This window comes from Triplophysa dalaica, chromosome 18 (assembly GCF_015846415.1).
Source record: "Triplophysa dalaica isolate WHDGS20190420 chromosome 18, ASM1584641v1, whole genome shotgun sequence".
Lineage (NCBI taxonomy): Eukaryota > Metazoa > Chordata > Actinopteri > Cypriniformes > Nemacheilidae > Triplophysa > Triplophysa dalaica.
Window position 1 is genome coordinate 10,055,001 of NC_079559.1, and position 5,911 is coordinate 10,060,911.

Here is a 5,911-nt window from a genome sequence, read left to right on the forward strand (position 1 = left end):
CCCTGTGCCAGGATATGCATTCCTTTTTTGAGCAATACACAAAGAAATTATTCTAGACATACATCTTCTACCTGAGCATAAACATATTACCAAAACCCCAACAATTATTTACCAATTAACCACAATTATTAACCATGGAGATAAGCTCTAAGGTATGGCAGTTGAGATCGGTTTCCACCCACTGTCATGAAACACTGGGGAAGAACCCAATTGCAGGCAGCAATACAGAAAAAAAAAACAAAGACCCTCGCGGGGGTAAAACAATATAACAGACAAGGGATAAATAACTAGACAGACAACACAGGAACATAAACTGATTAAACTAACACTAGACTAAAACACATGACATGATACAATAAACTAAGACTAGACACACTTGAAAATACACCAAGCATTTAAGCATTTAAAGAGATCAAAAGCAACAGGGAACATGTGGGGGGTATGAATTGATTAATAAACAATAACGAGACGAAAGGGCGGGAACAGAGACGAGACCTAAAAGCTAATGCTCACCCAGACCGCCTGGAAATGCCTCGTGTAATCACACCCCCACAAATCTACATCAGTTCGTGGTATGATTTGACTAAGACCACCCTAATATATACGCAAGTGAGGTGGATATAATAAAATATATAAAAGAACCAAAAACGTAAACTACTTCAGTTTGTGTGTATTGAATTTATTAATTAAATATTATTGAAATATTTTTAGAATATACTTCACTATTAACATCCCTTAACTGTTGGAAATGGACAGGTGTTCATTTTCATCCAGTGATATTTGGAGATGTTTTAATAAATCTAATTAAAAAGAAAAAAGTATTCAATATAAATACATATTGTTTAACAATAACAGCTTAGATTATTTTATTTAAAGATTATTTCATTTTAAAAGGTTAAATAATAAAGTTACTTGTGTGTGTGTGGAGTTTGCATGTTCTACCCGTGCCTCGGGGGTTTCCTCCGGGTACTCCGGTTTCCTCCCCTGGTCCAAAGACATGCATGGTAGGTTGATTGGCATCTCTGGAAAAAAAATTGTCCGTAGGGTGTGAGTGCGTGAGTGAATGAGTGAGTGTGTGTGCCCTGCGATGGGTTGGCACTCCATCCAGGGTGTATCCTGCCTTGATGCCCGATGACTCCTGAGATAGGCGCAGGCTCCCCGTGACCCGAGGTAGTTCGGATAAGCGGTAGAAAATGGAATGATAAATGGAATAATAAAGTTAATAATAAAATTAGTTGTGAATGTTGAATTGATGGGTGAGATTGGATTTGGATTGGATTTGGATTCAATTTCTTGTCATTACACGTATACAAGTACAGTGTAACGAAATGGATTAAGAAGAAAAACACAGCATAACATGAGGAAAAAGTGGTGAGAAAAGAATACACATAATACACCATAGACAAGACTTGCAACAGGGGAAGTTAATCCAGCTCCTGCAAGCAGCCATCAGGTCCAGTGCCCATACAGCACCGTTCACCGACCTGCTTATCAGGCTGGCGGCTCAAAGCGACGGAGGCGTGGCACCAGGTGAGGGCAATGTGTGTATGTGTGTGTGTATGTGTGATAGTTTGTAATCATCATGAGTCTGTAGAGTGGGGGAGGAACACAAGAGCGTCTCACTGCAGTGCTCTTCACAGGGTTGATTTTCCAGCTGCGGCCTTGGCCAGTGCTGGTCCCGGCAACCCTCATTGTCCATTCTGATCTCTGATACCATCAATTTTTCTTTCCAAAGCTGTGAGGATCTCCCTGACACAAACCATATTTCGGTTAATAGTCTCTGAAGCTGTGGGAAGAGCGGTCAGCATTGTGAGGCTATGGACAGCTGTTCCCGTTTTATGAATTTTTCGATAACCCAGGGCAAAGCCTAATCCAATCAGCACAAGACCTGTTATCATGGTTCCGAAGAGGTAGATATCTTCAATGTTTTTTTTCCACAGTCTTCTGCGCGCGCTATGTGGGCGCGCCTAGATCTCTTTTACGGATCTAGCGATCGATCAGTTATAATTTACAATGGCTTCACTCGAGTTGTAGTTATCTCATATTCATAAAATGTTTGTTAGTAATATGACATATCACGAGATGTCGGAAAAGTGGCCATGCTCTCTGTGGAAAACTTTCAGATTATGGTCCGTGAGGTATACTAATGTCACAGTCACCAGGTGGAGTGTCCTTTCAAATCCACTAGAGGGCACTCCCCTCATCACCCGGACTGTCATTGCACACTACACTTCCCATAACCCATTGAAGGAAACACTGCACACTGATTATTTTCACCTGTGTGTAATTATCTCATGACCTCTGTCCATAGAAGCCTGGTTTGCACTCTCACTCATGGCGAAGTCTTTTTTTTTGTGTCAACTGCATTTCTGAGCAATAATGGAAAGTATTACCTAGATAGGTAAAGTTACAGGACTACAATCATTTGGCAGAAAACTAGGTTAATTCAGCTAATACTGATGTAATGTCTGGTTTTGTTTGCGATGCAGCACAAATGTGTTACACATATAAACGTGTAGTTATGGATATCAGTTTGTCTACTTGACATATTTTACACATTATGTCCTACAATTTTTTATCAACCTTACATGTTAGGTGTAGCTTTTGTTTTTCAAGATTTGATATGTATGTGATTGCCTACAAGCTTTAGCAAACATTGCACTAATGCACAGCCCTCTCAACATCAGATGCTCCATGTAAGTGAAAGTGATCGATTTGTCAGTTATGGTGACCCATAACTGAAATGTGACCTCTGCATTTAGCCCGTCCAGTGAGTAGTGAACACACGCACTGCATGTCCTGAACACACACCCGGAGCAGTGGGGAGCTATCACTACAGGTCCTGGGGAGCAAACGGGGGTTAGGTGCCTTGCTCAAGGGCACTTCAGGCGCCAACTGCTGGCCCTGAAAATCAAACCGGTGACCTTCTGGTTACGAGTCCGACTCTCTAACCACAACAGTGTTTTAAATCCCACAGCCCAAAGTGTTTTAAAGCATGTTGCCTACAATCTTAATACAATATGTTATGATACATTGGGCACATTTTTTTTGAATAGTGACCATGTCCTATACACAGTTAACTATAACAGCTGTTATTCTGTATACAGAACAGAAAGGAAACCTTGAAGGGACAGTTCACCCAAAAATGAAAATTCTATCATCATTTACTTACGCTCAGATTGTTTCAAACTTGTTTATATGTCTTTGTTCTGCTAAACACAAAGGACGATATTTGGAAGAATGTCAGGAAGAAAGCAATTTACTGCCTTTATGAAAGGCAATACAAGATGGTTTGCTAAACGCAGGGTTCTTGGTGGAGTGTAGAAAGGTGTGTAAGTATGCCGGTGCAGATCCAGTGATAGTCCTGTGGGCAAGCATTAGTGACTTGAATCTGATACGGGCTTCAACCGGTAGCTATAGTGGAGAGTAATGAAATGGGGTGTCACATGTGTCACTTCTGCATTCTGAACCAGCTGGAGTGGTTTGATAGCCTTTCCAGGAAGACCTGCAAGGAGAGTATTGCAGTAGTCCAACCTTGATATTACCGAGGCCTGGAAAAGGAGTTCTGCTGCATTCTCAGTGAGATTGTTTAACCTTTCTAATGTTGAATAAGGCATATCAGCATAACTGCATTGTCTTTGCAATGTGATCATTGAAGGACAGCTGTTCATCAAATATGACTCCGAGGTTCCTGGCTGTTTTGGAAGGAGTGATTGTGGTATTACCAAGTTGGATGGTAAGATCGTGTTACACTTTGGGGTGTGCCGAAAACCCGAGCTGTTCTGTTTTGGCAGGGTTCCGATGGAGGTGATGCTCTTTCATTCCGACTGAGATGTCTTCTAGGCAGGCTGTAATGCCAGCTGCTACAGTGGTATCGTCTGGGTGAAACGAGATGTAGACCTGGGTGTCATGAACATTACAGTGATACGAGAAGCCGTGTGCCTGTATGATGGGTCCCATGGATGTCGTGTAGATGGAAAAAAGCAGCGCTCCAAGCGCTATAGTATTTAATTTCCCTACTATGGCAGGAAATGAGGGGTGAGATCTGTTTTGTGACTGACATTCTTCAAAATATCTTCTGTTGCATTCAATAGAACAAAAACATTTATACAGGTTTGAAATAATCTGAGGGTGAGTAAATGATGACAGAATTTTCATTTTTGGGTGAACTATCCCTTTGAAGTTTGGAGAACTTACAGTAATTCACTTCAGTTTCTACTCCCTGACTTTTTAATATTTACATACTATTTTTAGACATTACAATGGTATTTTCTGTTCTGTTTCTTTTTCAAAACTGCATCCATGTGCTCTTTTATACTTTGAGCACATGCCCCTTTAAAGGAGCCATTCTTTTGCAGTTTTTGAAGCTATGATTATGTCTTTTGGATTTTTATCAATGGATCTTCATGCTTGTAATAAAGAAAATGCTTTAAATTTCACTTGTTTCAAGTCTATTGACTTCTGTCCCTCTTCTAACAGAACGCCTGGATTTCTTCCGGTCTATATAAAGTCCCTCCTTCCGAAATGGTCTGATTGGTAAAGCTGACCAGGTCTGTCGTGATTGGTTCCCCTTGTTAGAGTGTGAATCTCTTGATAACCAAACACCACTCCAGCGGCTCTTCCTCTTCTCCAGAGCCATTGAGAGAGAGAGTTGCGTCTTCTTCGTTGACTCCAATGGAACATATTATACAGCACTAAAAGAGTGGCACACAGTTTGCTTACATTGCAAAGTCAAGATTGATTAAAATTTTGAAATTGTAAATGAAAGAAAATTAATAGATCACAAAAAAATACATTTATTTGAATCTATATAATGACTTTTTGTTGTGCGCCAGACCATGACTCTTTTACATTTACATTGACATTTATGCATTTGGCAGAGGCTTTTATCCAAACCGACTTACATTGCAGTAACCTATTCATTTTATACTTAGGTATGTGCAATCCCCTGGGATCGAACCCACAAACTTGCGTTGTTAACGCAATGCTTTTACCACTGAGCTACAGGAAAGCATTTAAAATTATTAAAATATGAAAACACATATTATACAGAGTAAATCATGACTATAATGGTTTGATAACAAGAAGACACCTAATTGTTTTTACAGTTTGTAATGTAAAATCCTGTGATATTTCACATAATATTACGGCTTTCATTTTTATGTATGATTTTTCGGTTTATTACAACCTGCCTCTACTGTCTGTGTTCTAATTGTGAAAAACATGTAAATTTAGGTTGCGTTTCCTATAAGGTTGTCTCTTATCGTGCTAGAAAGGCTCTAGTCGTGTTTTCCGAATTATACCTTAGGAGGTGACTTTCATGTCACTTCAAAGACCGAATATTCCTTTTTGTCTTTGTCTCTGATACAGTGTGTTATATGTTTTACAATATCAAAGGTGTTATCAAGTCAAGGAAAATCAATCAAACTCCCAGTAGAAGTTATGCCTGCTTGAAAGAAGATTAGTGTCTGACCTTGTTAGATTGAGGTGGGTCTCTACCCTTGTAAGATATTACTTTTGTTTAGGTTGAAAGTTTAAGAGTTTAGTCGATGGAACATCCAGAAGCAGGTGTAAGGAGTAGATAAAACACGCAAGGTTGGAAAATAAGTTTTCTCTATTTCAGCCTTCACATTCCTCAAGAACTTGATGTGGATGGTGTGGGGGTGGAACTGATAATGATAGCTTTCCCATCTCGTTGTTTCAAAATTAAACCAGGGCACAGGTTTATCAAACAGAAGCTCTGTTCTAAAGCATATCAATTATCTCCCCTGTTTAGATACTATGGTGGATTCTCTAATATATTATTGCACATTTAGCCCTCATTTATGAGTTCCAGTACTTGAACACAAACTGCATGCACACCATATATCAAGTCACGAACACTAGGTTGTTTCACAACCCTGTATATGTT